The following is a 16920-nucleotide window of genomic DNA, read 5'->3' as shown; positions in this document are numbered from 1 at the left end:
ATCCGCAAACTTGCTGAGGGTGCACTCGATCTCGCTGTCTAAGTCATTAATGAAAAGGTTAAACAGCACCGGTCCCAGTATGGACCCCTGAGGGACACCACTCATCACCAGTCTCCATCCAGACATCGAGCCATTGTCACCAGACCATGCTTTCTAGTCCTTTCTGTCCCATGACTTCTCTACTAAATGACAGACCAGATGCTCTAATTCACGTGTGTAGAGTAGCCAGCCCTATGGGCGACTTTCTTAACCATGTGATGAGGGTTGATTGCTAATGAGCCCTACCACAGACCTTTCCATCACCATTCCTGCCCTACCAGTGAAGTACCAGTTCTCCACTTGCATACCAAGGCTGCCTCTGTAATTTCCAGCATAAATTTCCAGCATACTCCTGGGCACAGGAATGTGGCTTTATGTGAAATTCTTAAGACTGTTCCCTGTCAAGAATTTGTCCTGTTCCAAACTGTTGCAGTCCCCAGCACTCCCTGGATACAATTCAACAACTGGCAGGGTCCAGGGATCATTCCCCAAACTGGTTTGTGTGCAGCCACCTTGTTGGGAGGACTACCATGGTTTACTAGTGTGGGTGTGGGCTGATGTGTACCACTTGACTTAAAGGTCCAGGAACATTTATTTGCCACCATAGGCCACCAGCATGCCCCACCATGTCCTTTTCTCTGTGCCTGCCAGCTACCCTGTGACACCTGCCATTTCAAATCTCGCCTACTGCAATAGACCCTTATTCGCTCTCGGTCCAAACCATTTTCAAAAGCCTCCTGCATGTCAAGATCATGTCCGTGCTCAGATAAGAGCTAATCCCATCACTCAACAGCAGGCAAAAAGCTCTCTGCTCCTACCAAGGCTTATTTCACAAGGCGGTCTAATTGTAGAGCAACAGCTCCCGCACCTCTCAGCCCATCATTGATGTAGCTGCCAACTGAAACATTAACTGCAACAATAAATAGTCAGGATTTTCCTTAGAATATGAAGAGTAAGGATCTGTTTCCTGGTGTATTTCTTTCCAGGGCCTTGGATGACAATAATCTGATGACATTTGTGAGGCTTATTTCACAAGGCGGTCTAATTGTAGAGCAACAGCTCCCGCACCTCTCAGCCCATCATTGATGTAGCTGCCAACTGAAACATTAACTGCAACAATAAATAGTCAGGATTTTCCTTAGAATATGAAGAGTAAGGATCTGTTTCCTGGTGTATTTCTTTCCAGGGCCTTGGATGACAATAATCTGATGACATTCGTATTAATATTAATATTGTTACTGCTTGATGAGACAATGGAATAGCTGACATCTACCCACCCTATTTTGAATCATCTTTTCTGATAAGCTTAGACCTTTGGAGTAGAGGGCAGAGATTTGCAGCATGACTCTCCTGCCTCTTTGTGCATTGATAGCTGGATAACTGGGAAAACAAGGGCAATTCAGACTCGGATTCGTGTTGGATTTACCTGCGGTGGCTGAAGAGGTTACCAGCCTGGAAGATAAACTCTTCAACTGTTGCAGCTAAATCAGATACAATTGTGAATCTGAGTTGTCAGATGGCACAGTTTACGGCTTGAAGTTTTAAAGTCAACTGAAATTGATAGTGATTTACATTTACTGGTGATAGCGGAATCAGCACCACACCTAATCAGTAATCTGGCAGGGACATTTGGGGATGTCAGGCTTTTAAATCACCCTGGTCTGAAGTGCCAAATCTTGTGAAAAAGGTGGCTTTAAGGACAGCACTGTAATATCTGGCTCCGAATTCACAAGCCTGTGTTCATCAGCCCTGTGGATTTCAGTGGACTAATGAAAAATAGCTGACCTGTGCTTTTGTGATAAGTATTTTTCTTCCATACAGTTTCTCTGAGTATCTCTTGATCTCGTCAGAGATCTTGTCAAATCAGATGACTGGAGTAGATGGGGGGAAAAAAAAAGAGCTGGCTAATTAAAACCCAATTAGTTTGATGCTAGTTATATCTAAGACTTTGGAGGAAAATTTTAAGGAAAATATAGATGTACAGAGAAACAAATTAATATGCTAAAAGACTTTGTCAAAAACAGGTTCCCTAAAATAATCTGAGGTCTTCTTTGATAAGATATGAGATTCTCTAAACTAGTCAACAAATGCATTTTTCTCTTGACATGTAAGAAATTATTACTTAAGATGAATAAACTGGATATCAGTAACGAGCTGTGAGCTGAGTAGGGATGAAATTAACCCATTTGCAATAGGTTTTGATGAGGCTTAAACTATCACAGGGGAAAAAAAGTCTCTGGCTTTGGAAACTAATATTAAAAAACATGCATTATAACAACCTCTACAGAAAAAGAAGGGGTAAATTTAAGACTATTGCTTATGGGAAAAATTAAGCAGCACTTTCATGTCAGAGCAGGCTAGGGAAAGGAAGAGTTAGATGACCACAGGGTGGAGGTGGCCTAAAACATATCAGCATGAAATGCAAGTCACACAGGCCTTGAGAACAGGAATTTTGGCTGCTGCACGGGAGATCATGATATAAAATAGAGGAGACATACCTGACTGCCCATTCAAATGTAATTCCAAGATTAAGATTACCAGCAAGAAGCTTTTAATGGAGATAAGGAAATACAAGACTGTCATGAGACTTCATCTGGATTATCAAAGGAATTCTGGTTTAACATGCCTGAGAAAAAGAAGTATGAACTGAAGCAGGTAGAGAGAAGGACAACCCAGCAGTTTATTTTATTGGAGAAAACCAAAAGAGGTTAATTTATTTCACATGGAAAAATGATACCAGAATACATCCATGATAAGTGTGTGCCTCCATCCAGGGAACACGGTTCCTGGTGGAGAAGACTGGCAGGTCCCCTTCAGTGCTGCATGTCTGGTAGGGAAACTAGGTTTGGTGCCAAAATGATTCAAAAGAAAGCATTTCAAGCCACACTGAAAAAGTATTTCTGTTGTGCAAGGACCCAAATGTTTCATTGCCCTTTGAAAGTGCCTGAACAAGCATGTGGCATATGAAAATTACTAAATTGGAGGAGGTGAGGGAGATCAAATGGAGAGGTAGGATCTCAGCTCCTTGGTCTCTCACTTCATGGGAGTGCAGAGGGATGTGGCTGCCTCAACTTACTTTGGTTGAAGGCTTTCTTGTACATTTTCTGGCCTGTGCCACCTTCTGCAAATTATCCCAGGCACAGCTCAAGTGCCAGCAGGGTCCAGGAAACCTTCCTGGTAGCAGTTTGATGACACTTCTGTGACAGAAGTGTGGGCAGATCAGAGGAAGACCACGGTACTCTGCCCCAGCTTGTGCCATGTCTGCACTCTGCTGCAATGCGCTGAACTAACACTGAGTGGTAGTAAAACTCATGGGCTGTGCAGTCCAGACTCAGGCTTGTGAGGGAGGGATGAAGATTCCTATCAGAGTGAAAGAAGGAATTTAATAAAAATATCAATGCTAGTATGCCATTCAAGCTCTATGAAGAACCTCAAGGCTTGGTTAAACAGATGTAATAGACCTTACCTGCTTCAAAGAGGATTCATAAGAGACAGCAATCAATAAATACTTGTGAAGACCTTTGATGCTTGAAAATGGAAAATGCTATTTTCACTAGACTTATACAGCAATCCAATTACTGTTTTGGAGGACCAGAGGGAGAAGAGCAAACAGATTTGATCAAGAATGAGGTTCTTTGCCGTGATTACACTGAGACCTAAATATAAAAAATAATAACAACAGGCTAAGAAAGAGTTGATTCAAATAATTATCTTCCAAACTTAGAATAAGTACAAGATCTAGAAATGTAAAAAAAAGATATATTGAATAAGATAAGCAAGGGCCCTTCTGTCAAATCAACGGTTTCTGTGTCAGGACTAATGTAAACAGTGTATCAGGTTAGGAAGGCACAGTCGCAAACCTAATGAAAATATAGGGAGATGATAAATGTGTTTTGACACCGTCCTAAGACCTAGGTGTTCCTGAAGAGTTTACTGCAGAAGTAAGTGCAGGACAAAATTCAATTTCATGTGATTGCAGTAAAGGCAAGGCTAAAGTCACCTAAATTAAGACAAAATTTAGACTAATGTTCTGCAGAATTTGGATACCACCTACTGCTTCAAAACAGCAATTTGCTTGATATTCTCCTTATTGTCTATTGACTACGTGTCTCTTTGGTCAGCCCCAAAGTTCTCTATCCATATAAATGTGCAAACGTTGCACATGTCTACTGTCACCAATCAGGTTGGTGTCCATGTCACCTTGAAGATCCCTTGACACTCAGATTTAGGCACCAACCCCCAATTCCATCTAAGAGCCTGGAGAGCTTCTGGCCTGCAGTGCTATACTTGCAGGAGCCCTCTGCCATGCATACATTGATGTGGCTGACAGACCACAGATGTTCAAACCCATGACAGTGAAGAAGTCAGTACCTAGAAAGCAGGAATTTAACCTTTCCTGATGTGAGGGGTTTTGAGTCTCTGTCTCTCATGTCCCCAGTCACTGTGCTCCAAGCACATGCACTCTATCCCTCCAGATGCACAACTAGGAGTTCAAGATTTGTGAGGCAAGGAGAAGAACAGAGAAAGAACAAAGTGAATCTACTCTGAGAAAAGCGGGTGAGGTTTTTATCTGGGCTAATAAACCTTGTTGTAGGAGAGAGCAAAGGTAGGTTTCGTTTGGTCCTGAGCACTACTGTAGTAACAGTTTAGCAGTTGGAAAGTGCTGCACTGCACACCTGTGGGTGAAAAGGACCCGCCAGACTGACCTTCCTTGTCATTAGAGTTTGCTTCCATTGTGCAGACTTGTTTAAAAATGCCTCTCTCTGTGCATTTGTTATGTGCTTTTCCATCTGTCTCCAAGAAAAGGAAAAAAATGTCATTTGAATATAATGGAAAACCTACTCCCATGATTAAATGCAATGAAGAAACCATTGAATACAATGATTTTCTAGCAGGAGACTCATACATCTTTAAATCGATAGAGTTGCATTTGCTCACTGTGATGAGCCAATGGCCCACCTATGGCTGGCAGGGGCTGGATCAGCTGGCTGGCTGCAGGACTCCTGAAGCATGTATTATAAAAACATCAAAAAGAGCAAATCTGTCCTCTCAGCTGTTTTGAGAATAAATCCTGTGCTGGGCAGTACACGAAGACTGCACCACAATCAATCTCCTAGCTAACATCTCAGCCTGCCTCTTGTATCTCTTTTGTGCATGTGTAATCTCACCATGGCCCTGAATCTGGCCCTGACTCTGCCCTCTTGCCTGCCCTGTCTCTTGCCTTCATCACATCATCTTCCTGCCTCTTCATCATAACATGGGCATCTTCCCATTCCCCTCTCCTGCCCATTCAAAACACTGCTGCCCGTTACATGCATTCTCTCTTCCAACTGTTTATGCTGGTCACTGGCCTACAGTATATCCAGGAAAAATTAGCTGAAGACATCTCATAGCCTGCATTTTTTGCCCTCTTTTCCTTGCCTTCCTCCTTTTCCCATCCTCAGTCAGGCCTTGCCATCAGCTCGGTTGCTTGTTTTGTGCTTTCAAGCAAGCTCCTCTCTGCCTTCTCTGAAGTTTCCCCTTGCATTAGGCAGGAAAACCCCACAGACAGCTCTGAAACCACTCTGTTGTGACTCTCTTCTGAAATCCCTCCCTAAAACACCTGTTTGCTGTCTGAGCAGGACTTAGGTCCTTCCTCTCCTGAAGCCGCTGGCCTTACCACTTTGGCCAGCAGTGTGTGCTGGTTTCCCCGTATTTTCCTTGCCTGCCGGTTGCCTCTCATCTTATATTTACCCTGTGAGCTCTGCGAGGTGGAAAGCTCTCCTTTGCCCTGTTTGCAGAGTGTTTAACTCCAGAAGGAGGGCTGGTACAGAGGTACTGCCCAACTAAATTAATACCCTACAGGCAGCTGTTTGTTCTTTTTGTTAAAGCAGGATCCATTTTCTTCTGTTGCTTCCTCACGTTATTTGTCATGCTCACCCCTATGAACAGAATACTCTCCTTATTACTATATGTCATGTACTGTTCCTCACCCTAACCCCTAAAAGAGGCCTACATTTTTGCAACAGCTCTCTTAGACTCCTGGGTCTCCAGGCTTGGCGCTTCTTTTGCTGTGTGTATTTTATTTTTAAGTCCAGAAAGAATCTCTAAGCCTGACCTTTGCTGCAACCCACGCCAAGATAGCAATAGTCCTCCCTGCTATGCTGAATGTCATCAAGGCCACTGGGCTGTTGGGAAACACACTCAGATTGGTCCAAAAACCCCAGAGAGAGTTATCAACTATTTCTCTTGGCTCCAGCAGAAATTTCTGCAGCTGTTGTTTAAAATAAAATAATGATAATAAAAAAAAATCCAGGCTGTATTTTTACCTTTCAGCTTTCAGCACTCTTTTCCCAATTATGTCTTCATTAAGCACATGAAAGAACTCCTTAAAATCCAACATTTTCTGCAACTGCAGTCTGGTCACTTTTCAGCCATATTCTTTACCTTCAAGAGTATAATAATACAATAATGAAAATAATAACTAATAATGATGGTAGAATCCATTGCTCACAGAAGAGAGGAAATGCACAAAGTGCAAAACAGATAGAATCAAAAGTGAAGGCTTGAGCATAGCCCAAGACATTTCATAGGCTGGGACATAATTACTCTTGAATTCTTTATATTGGCTTTTTATCTCAAAGAAGCCAGATGATGAATTACCAAGTGATTTATCATAAGCCATTAGTAGGTGGTTTCCCTCCCTTCCTACTCCTCCTCATGGCCTCCTCCTTTGCCTTTGGATTCTTTCCTTCTGATGTTTGTAAGTTTACATAACTCAGAAAGGCCAAAAAATGCAAAGCACAAGCCTTTTACACTCTGCAGCCAGCTGGCCTCCTTCTTGCTATTTATACACTGCAGTTGCACTTGGGGAACTCAGTCATCTTTGGTGTTAGACAAACCCATTTAAGAAGGTGCTCCTGCCCTAAAAGATTTGGACTGAATAGATGAAGCGCCTAAGAGAAAGAGGATAAATGACAGTGACTCATCCCAAGTCAGCAGGCAGGCAAAGGGCAGGCCTGGGAAGGAATTTATATCTCAGTGATGCCTTAGTCACTGCTTTTCCTGTGAGCTAATGCCATTTTTTTAGGACAAATTATTATGGTTGAGAAATTGGGTGTTTCTATAACTCATCAATGGACAGTCAGTCCATAAAGGACCACTGGGGTGGTCCAATGCAGCTTAATAATTTTCCAATGTACCTGCCTCCCTGGAGAGCACAACTGCATTTTTAAGCTGATGGTCAGATCTAGGTTTCCTGGGAAAAAAACAAGTGAGATCTTTCAGTGCTCCTTATTCCCCTCACCCCAATAGACCTCATTGCTATTCCTCCATCATGGCACTCAAACGTTGAGCACTGTGGATGTTGGGGCCCTGACACTCCCCACCCTTTGATCCTGACTGCTGGTTGTGGGCAGCTGGAGACAGCTTGCAATGCTGGCAGCATCAGGATATACATTTTTCATCCTCCCCGTGATAGGAACAGAGGTGAGGAGTTCAGCACTCTCCCTTACCTCCAGCGACATCAGTGCTGTGTCAGCCCTGATGGTATTAGCACAATCTTTTAAAAGCAGTTCATCTTATTACCATGGTGTGCGGCCCCTGAAGGCCATGGACAAATGTTAAAGTCTGGAAGTGCATGTGATATCATGGAAGAAATATGAAACAGCAGCTGAACTGCTAGCTGCTACAAGGGCAAATTTTGGTTAATGTTTCCTATTAACTCCTAGCTCCTTCTGTCATCCTGCTATCATGGTAGTGAGAGACCAAAGGAAATCGCTCTCTCGTCTTCTGTTCGAAATTGCCATTTGCCAAGCATTTGCTAGAGGTCTAATTAAAGCAGAATAAATGTATTTTCCATTTCTCACCCAAGAGGGTAGTTTAGCTCATAATCAGTGGAATGAATACAGCATGTTTCTGACTGAATTTCCAGTGCTAATGAAAAGGGATACTCTGAATAATGAAGACAAATGTACTTCAAATGAAGAATTAATACTGCTCATAACAGCATAAATATGAAAATCCATATTCTTAGAACAAATGCACTTATGTGTCTAAATCTCCGTTAGAATCTACAGCTGGAATAGACAAATATTTATGCTGATATTTAGTACTTAGTACTAATGTGGCTGTAATTTATATTCTCCCATAATCATGTCAGAACGTCACTTTGTGTGCTTTGCGCTGTGGCATTTCCACTTTTGATTTTAATGTCCCTGAAGCAACTCTTCATGGGGAAACCCATTCTTCCAGCCAAAGAACAACTGTTCTCAAATCTCTGTGGTGCTCTCTGAAATACAAATAATAACACTAATAAGGCCCAGAAGCTTCTGCACTGAACAATACACAACTAGCTTATGAGAAATGTTTTCTTCACAGGGGACATTATGTTCTTAAACGATGCAAGTGATGTTTGCAAACAAGCAGTTATGGAGGGAAACCATAGCTAGCCAAGATACTTGGTTATGAAGGCTATCTATAAATGTGAGCTGCAAGAAAATCTTGTTTTTATAGGCAGAAGCTAGCAAAAAAGTGTTTGTGAGATCACAGGCCTTACTAAGCAACATCCTTGCTTGCTCCTGCTCCAGGATCACTCAGAGATGCATGTCCTTTTGATGGCTTTTGCAGCAGATTAGTCCCCCAAATGGATGCAGGCTTATCTCTGCAGAGGTTCTTAAAGGCGGGTGAGATGTTTAACCAGATTGCTGTCTCCCATACTCCTTCTTGGAGCTCCCACAGCTTCCCCATGAGTGTGCACTTGAACATACATTCTTGGCACCCTCAACTCATCCTCCTTGCTTCTAGCAGGCCAAACAGGCAAGCAAAGCACATGTCTCCAGTAACATGAAGGAACGTGTCTCATCCCCTCATAGGGGAAGCCTGAGCCTGGCCACATAAAGCTCTCCCACAAAACTAAATTGAAGCCCAATTTCAAAACTTAACATATGTTCTTGAGGGCTTTGTTAGAATAGTGGTGTGGACTGTTGAAGGTGGCAACTGGTGGAGGATCGGGACTCTGAAATCAGAAATATATTGTAAAATCTAGGTGATATTTTCTTGCCGGGTCTTTTTTTTCTGCATGATGATTTGCTGTCAGTGTTTTGCAGTGAAATTTCCTTAGTGGTGGATTGTCAGTTGGTTGGAGTGCAACCTGGAAGGCTTTCTCTGTTTAAATCTCATTTTGTTGATGTAAGTGACTTGAATAGGACCTGGAGGTGCAGAAGTCTTTAAGTAGCCTTTTGGCTCACAGCTGCATTTAATGATAATTTCACCATGATGGACTCTATACCATAATTTGTCTTAATCTCTCAGTCTACTTCTTAGATACAAAGATAGCAATCAGCTTTGCAGAACTATTATGTCATCCTACAGAAGACGGTATTTTAACTATTGCTATTAATATCTTAAATGTATTATTCAAGGCTCGCCCCATCCTTGCCTTACAGACTGTAGCTGTCTGCCAGACTAACTCCATTTGCTCCCATTTAATAAAGTATTGGAATAATTTCTCCAAGTTCATTTTTTTTGCAGGTTTTCAATGAACTATTGCTGTTTACTCATGAGAAAAGTCATTGGTGGTATCTTGGTTCCTTGTCATAATGAAGATATTAGCTTACAGAGTGAATAGCTGTTCCTTTGCCATCGAGTCTATGTTAACAATCACAGTATCAATTAAACAACATTTGAGGATCAAATATGTGACAATAACTGGAGGGGCTGAAATAATTGCAAAGGTTAGGTCACGGTGATAAAGCTTCCAAATGCATTTTACAGACTGCTGATGTGAAGTCTGCGAGTTATTTCTTTTTCCTTCAGGTGTCAGAACTCATTTATGCTTTAGACACTGCCATAAAAGGCAATCAGATCTTCCTTTCCAATCTCCAAAATCATTTTAACACAAGTAATATCAACAGAGTCACATCATTTAAAGCCTTCTCCTACCGCCGTACAGCTGCTCAGGCAGTTAATTACAATATGTTCCCAGGATGAGAGGCTGAATAGGCAGTCACATTTCTGCGCTTCATTAAAATGAGCTTAGCAAAATTAGGCTGATAGGATAATGGGGATACCTTGTGCAATTTCCACTATTCCCAGCAGCAAGGATTGTGCCAGATGTTGCTCTCTTTGTGTAAATTCTATACCTTGTATTTGTTGACTAGGAATAAGCGATGGGCACATGCTATCATCTTAGACCAAGCTGATAAAGAGAATTATTTTAAAGCCTTATAAATGAATGCAGCATCTACTAGTGCAAAATATCAGTATATCTACTATCAAGCTTATCGTTTACCTCTGAGGAGAGATAGGAGCTTGAAATATTTTTGTTAGGAAAGGACAGGAAACGAGCCACTCCACGAGAACAGGTGCTTACATGAAATATATCGGGTTTGCATCTTTGTAATTTCAAGTCGAAATTTCTTTCTAAGTTCATGCAGCTCTTCTCTTTCACCTTCAGGAGTGATTGAGACTGGAAATTCAAATTATTTATTAAAATAGGGTTGATTTATCCATTGCTGAGTCATTTGCAGTAGGTCAGGGCCCCAAAGGTGGGATTCATCTCATCTGTCTTTCTCCCTGAAAAACTGTCATCTAGTTGGCTACATTCAGTGTAAAATAATTCAGGAAAGAAACTGCCCTTCAGGGAAACCTGTCTTAGGAGAGGAAACACCTTTGATTACTGAAACAGGTCTGAAGCCAGCTTGAGACAAATCAGCTAAATGTGAGGCATCTAATGTTGGAAAGGGTGAATTCAGGCCAAAGAAGCCCATTTTTTTATCCCATCTGTTAATAAGCTTTACTTGATTAACAGAAAGATGTCAGATTCAGAGAAAATAAAGTTATTGTGATGGGTTAACCCTGTCTGGACACCAGGTACCACCAAGCCACTCTATCACCCCCTTCCTCAGCTGGACAGGGGGAGAAAAATGTATCGAAAGGCTCGTGGGTCGAGATAAGGACAGGGAGAGATCATTCACCAGTTACCGTCATGGGCAAAACAGACTCAGCTTGGGGAAATCAGTTTAATTTATTACCAGTCAAATCAGAGTAGGAGAGGATAAAACTCCCCTGAATCTTGGTCTCTGCAGAGTTGTTTCTCTGACATATTCTCACTCCTCTCTCTGGCAGCACATGTTTTTTTTTCCCCCCATCTTAAATACATTATCCCAGAGGTGCTACCACCACCACTCATGGGCTCGGCCTTGGCCAGCAGCGGGTGCCTCTTGGAGCTGGCTGGCATTGGTTCTGTCAGACATGGGGGAAGCTTCTGGCAGCTTCTCACAGAAGACACCCCTGTAGCCTCCACCCTGTTACCAAAGCCTTGCCATGCAAACCCAATACAGTTATTTGTTGGGTTTTTTTCAGTGTTGTAGTTATTTTGTTTTGTTTAGTTTTGTTTGGTTTTGTTTTTCAGGCCATACCTCTTAGTCTCTCTTTTTCCTTTTCATGGTAACAAATGGGGGGCTTTGGCACTCCCTAGCATCCTCCTCTTGGCTTAGCATAGAGCAGAACGAATATAGGAGTGCAGGTTGTGTTTTACCAAGCCTCCTTAGCCTTTTCTCTGAGCTTATAATGAGGGGGTCAGTGTGTATGTGGCTCCCATGTATGAGGTTACAAAAACCAGAAGCTGGTTTTGATCCTCAGCTCTGGGACATCTGCAATGAGCTAAGTAGAATCTAAACTGGAGACTTGCAAGACCCAAAGTACAAACAGGACTATTAAGTCTGACTTCAGGTGACTCATTCATCCTCGGGTGTAGCCCACTGGATAGTGCAGACCAGATCCCTTTGCAGAGGGAGCATAAGACATATTCTGCTGGATACATTACACCTGCAATTTTGGAGTTTCATGGTCAAATGCCACGTCAGAAATAAGTCTTCAGTATCTGTTCCTTTACTAACCACACTGCAATGAAAATGACAAATAGTATGAGGCCATTACTTTTAAATGGCCATCAGGGGAAAGTAGGTGTCCCTTTCTTTGCTGTTAGCAAGAGCTGTATCCTAAAGATAAGTGAGTGAAGCAATTGCTGAGAAAAGTAAGACATTATTCCATACACCATCCATCATAGATATACTTATTATTTATGATATAAAGATAAAACAGGAGGCATTTTCTTTTTTTTTTTTAATGCCTATTGTTCTATAGCAGTGGGGTGTGTGTTTTTATGAACAGACATATGTGTAATTCCAGTGTGTGCAGTTTTATTGTATTCAGAATTGCTGAAAATAATTAGCCACAATACCAATTTCCCTTCTGGAGCTTAAGAAGCAGGTTGAGAGCAATGGTGTTATTAAGAATAATTCCAGAGCAGTAAGTATAGCTATCTAATCATCTATAATGTCAGGCTAGACATTTATATTTGACTGAAATGAAGAAATCTATCACTGTACATTCTATTTCAGTGAAAATATATCTACATCTATCCTGCATGCAGAAAATGTGGTGTATAGAAAACATTTTTCAAATCACATAATTCCTTCTGCGATCAGCTCCTAACCCTCACTTTTGGCTCCAAAGTATTAAAACCAAAACACTACATAAAATATTGCATCTATTCTGTTATGCATCTTGATCTACTAAAATGTTGGAATACTTTAAATATACTTTATATAGATATAAAACCCACTCTGGATCAAAGCTTATGTCCTGGAATACAATGAGACTCTCACTGATGGTTCAGTTGTTAAATTGAAAAGGTCCTGGAGATCTTGTTGACATACAGTACTGGATCCACATCAAAAATAAAAGTCAGTGGTCGTGGAGCTGCGTTAGCAGATGGGACTGTTGCTCTCAGCTCTGGAGCATGCAACGCTCATGCCCCCTGACAGCAAAGCATATGGTCTAATAAACATAAATGAGGGTCAACATTTAACTCTCTGTTCTTGAGGTATTTAGTATTCACCCAATGCCCTTCTGACAGAAAGCCTTACGGGACATATGCATCCAACACTTCCCATACAGCATAAGTTATGTAATTTATAGTCTGCTTGGCACATAGGATTTATATTTCATATTTTTAGTTTGTGAAGTCTGTAGCATTTAATGACTTTTATGATACTACATTTAGAGATGAGACCAGTAATACAGAGAGGCAGCTGAGGCTGAGCTTGTCACAAATTTTGCAAATTTTGTTGTCTTCAGAGCATCTCAGTTGTACAGACTGACTGCAGCCATAACGTGGGCTCGGTGTGTTCAGCACCGTGGGCTGGCCCGCTTATCTTGCTGCAAGCCAGAACTCACCCTCATGGGAGGAGAACTGGGTGGACTGACCCTGCAAACCACAGCTGATTCTGCTAAGGTATTTTAGTAGGTTACTTTTGCTAAGATATTTTAATAGATTCATACACTTTTTAAAGGAAAATCAGGCTATCAATCAGGTTAAATAATTTGATTTCTTCAGGCAACACCAGTGTTAGATGAAAATCCCTATTGCTCGTTTCCTGTTTCCAGGTGAGATCACTTCTCTGCTTCCATTCACTAGTCATCTCCCATCTGCCCACATGTTGATTTTGACTCAGCAGAGCTCATGGTGAGCTGCTCTTTCCTGATCCATTCCCAAGGTATGGCTTGTGTTAGGTGCTTCCATGTGTTTTCTCACATGGACCTGATTTATTAAGTGGAACAGGTGACTCTATGTGACTGATCTGGCTCATCAATATCTAGTATTTCATTGGCCGGGATGTGGTTTACAAACTGTATCAGGGTCAGTGCAGGTGTACTTATTGATGAACCCCATCAGAAAGATATCAGGTGGCTGACAAAGGTGTCTTCTGGGGAACAGGTAGCCCATTATTAAAGTTTTTAAATACAGAATCATAGAATTGTTCAGGTTGGAAAAGACCTTTAAGATCATCAGGTCTAACCGTTAACCAAACCCTGCCATCCCACCACTAAACCATGTCCCTAAGCACCTCGTCTACCTGTCTTTTAAATACCTCCAGGGATGGGGACTTGACCACTTCCCTGGGCAGCCCATTCCAATGCTTGATAACCCTTTCGGTGAAAAAATGTCCAACCTAAACCTGCCGTGGCGTAACATGAGGCCATTTTCCCTCGTCCTAAACATGAACATGATATATTCATCGTTTCTACTTACTTACTTTTCTAATAGTCATATGACAGTAACTTATAACTCGAAGGACCTTCACTACACAGGGTATGCAGTGAAAAAGGTGAACAGTGAACAGCTTAAGCTGGCTGCTGTAAGTAGACTTTACCCTCCCAGATGACATTTAACACTCTCCATTTAAAAATAGACCAGGGGTATTAGTTCATATCTCTATGGCTCTTCTGAGCTTGGGTAGTCTTTGGGTATTACTTTCCATCTGATAAGGAGGACAGGTAAGAAAACATGTCTCTATTCAGAAAATCAGCATCAGGCACAGCTTTTCAGCCTGGCTTTATTTTTTTCTCTTTAACACTTTCAAGATTGTATCAGCAGACAGGACAAATAGTAAATGTGCTCTGAGAAGACATTTAGCACAGAGAACATTAGCGTCATTGCTGCTACTAGTTTAAAAAAAACCCCAAACAAAAACCCCAATAAAACCCCACCCTCCAATGATTAGAGCTGTTTTCTTATGTAATTAAACCAACCATCTCATTAACATTAACCGTACTACACATTCTAATGACCCAATTTATTTTAAACTACAGATCCACGAAGATCTGATAAGGCCGCAGTCTCCTAATTCTAAAATAATTCCCAATTTAAAGCAGCCTTCTAGGCATTGGCTGCCACATCAAACCATGTCCCATTACAATTGGACTTACTCAGCAGAGCAGTCCAGTTCAAGGTGAAGGAAGTGAGAGAGAGAACTTGCAAGCTTTTATGTTCTTTATGGGAATTTGCTGAATTTATTTTAATTTAAATGTATCTAAGGACTAAAAAGAAGAACTATTATGGAAAAAGAAATCTTTCCTTTACATTACGGATTCTTCTGTCTCCCAAGGGCAGCATCTGGCAGATGGTATGATACGTTGTTCTTGAATGCAGCTCATACGTATTTAAGAAGCAAGCTGTAATTACAAAGGCAAAGCTTAGAGGATGATTTCTTTTGACACAGCATTTAAGTCCCAAACACCAGCCAGATTTGTTGGCCCTCCTTGGTTTTACCGCTTCAGATAAGGAACCACAGATGCATTCCCTGTAGTTTCATCACACACCCAGGAAGTGACCATGCTTATGTGATGGTGACTACCTCAGAGCAATGAATTGCCTCTGTTCTGAGCCCTGGTATCCAGCCCAGGTGCCATGCAAAAGCTGTGTGACTCCATCAACGCAATGCTGGGCCTGACCTCCTTCTACTTGGTGCGACCCTAACATGGCCAAGGGGTTTTGGTCAGCTCAAAGCACAGGCAGAGCCTGTTCACTTCTTCACATAACATATAGTGTAGTCATACACTGAGTGGAGTCCCTGGCTCCCACACTGGATTCTCCCTTTCCAGACAACATCAGTGCTTATCAGTGATCCTTGTTAGGAGAGGATTTTGAGTTTAAATCCAATAAGCTCAAGTTATCTTCAAAGAGGAAGGTCATTTGCTGTGATCAAATGAGATGGCAGATGCCTTTCAGAAGAGCTCCGTTAAATGAAAAAATAAACCTCTCATTAGTGAGGAATTTAGCTCAAGACGCTAAAAATCTACATAGATTCATAGAATGTTTAGGGTTGGAAGGGACCACTAGTGGTCATCTAGTCCAACCCCCCTGCAGTGAGCAGGGACACTGCTAACTAGATCAGGTTGCTAATACATCCTGGTATTAATTCTGGGCACACTTCGTAGACAAATTAATTTAAATGTTTATTGTATCTAATCTTTCATTATGTGTATCTGGATATTTCATAAACCAGTTTAGCTTAGGTATGGAAAGATCAAGCAGTAGAGATGCAAACTATACATAACTTCTATGCAAGTGCATCAGAACATGACATTAATCTCCTTTCTAATTTCCTGTGCTCCCATTTCTGTCATACAAGGTGACATCCCTCACAGCAACTGGGTGATTTATATTGTGGAGGGTAATTATTCTTAACTGTCTTTAATATTGGTGCAATAGCTCATCCATCTTAAAGCAAACAATACATGCAAGATTATTTATTCAGGACAGGCATTGAATTGCTAAAAAAAAAAAAAAAAAAAAAAAAAGTCTTATTCCTGAATAAATACAACTTATCTGTTTTTTTTCTCTCTGGTATCAAGTAAATTACATGTGTCTATAACGAGTATAGGCAATCCACCCCAAATAAACGGACTCTAAAATCTTGTGGTGAAATACCTCTTTGAAACACAAAAAGGACTTGAAAAATAAAACTGAAGGGAAGTTACCGTCTTATTTCCACAATATAAAAATTGATATAAGTACCATGACATGATGTCAGAAAAGCAGAGCCAACAAAATAATCTTATGTAGTCTATCCTAGTCTAACAGTGTCAAGGATTTTTTTGTGGACTGCATGAAGGGCAGCATTATGGTTTATCCTTATCCATGTATTAATATCTTTATGTGTGATAATTAACTTCCTCAGTAACACTGTGTTTTTGATAGACCTGAAACTTTCATCTTTATTTCTCCCCAAATTGGTAAAGGCTGTCAACTGTACTTGCCTTAAATTTCTGCTTGCTTATGTCTGGGAATGAATGTGGTTGCGCTATTTGACTACCGTCTGGTGACCAGAAGTTTTGTAGGATCTGTTTGGGTCGGCTGCTTTCCATTGAGAAAGCATGTAGCAAATCTAATCTCCTAGAGCTGCACATGCTATGTGTGGAGAGAGGAAGAATGATGGAAGTCTGCTATTTCTTGGCTTTAAATTAGCAAACTCTCTCTTTTACTAACCAGAAACACTCTGCAGCACAAGGATGTGAGAGGAAAATGAAGTGATTCCAGTGAAAGTCATGTGA

Source organism: Egretta garzetta, unplaced genomic scaffold (assembly GCF_000687185.1).
Source record: "Egretta garzetta isolate BGI_Z169 unplaced genomic scaffold, ASM68718v1 scaffold50, whole genome shotgun sequence".
In the NCBI taxonomy this organism is placed as follows: domain Eukaryota; kingdom Metazoa; phylum Chordata; class Aves; order Pelecaniformes; family Ardeidae; genus Egretta; species Egretta garzetta.
This window is presented reverse-complemented; position numbering follows the sequence as displayed.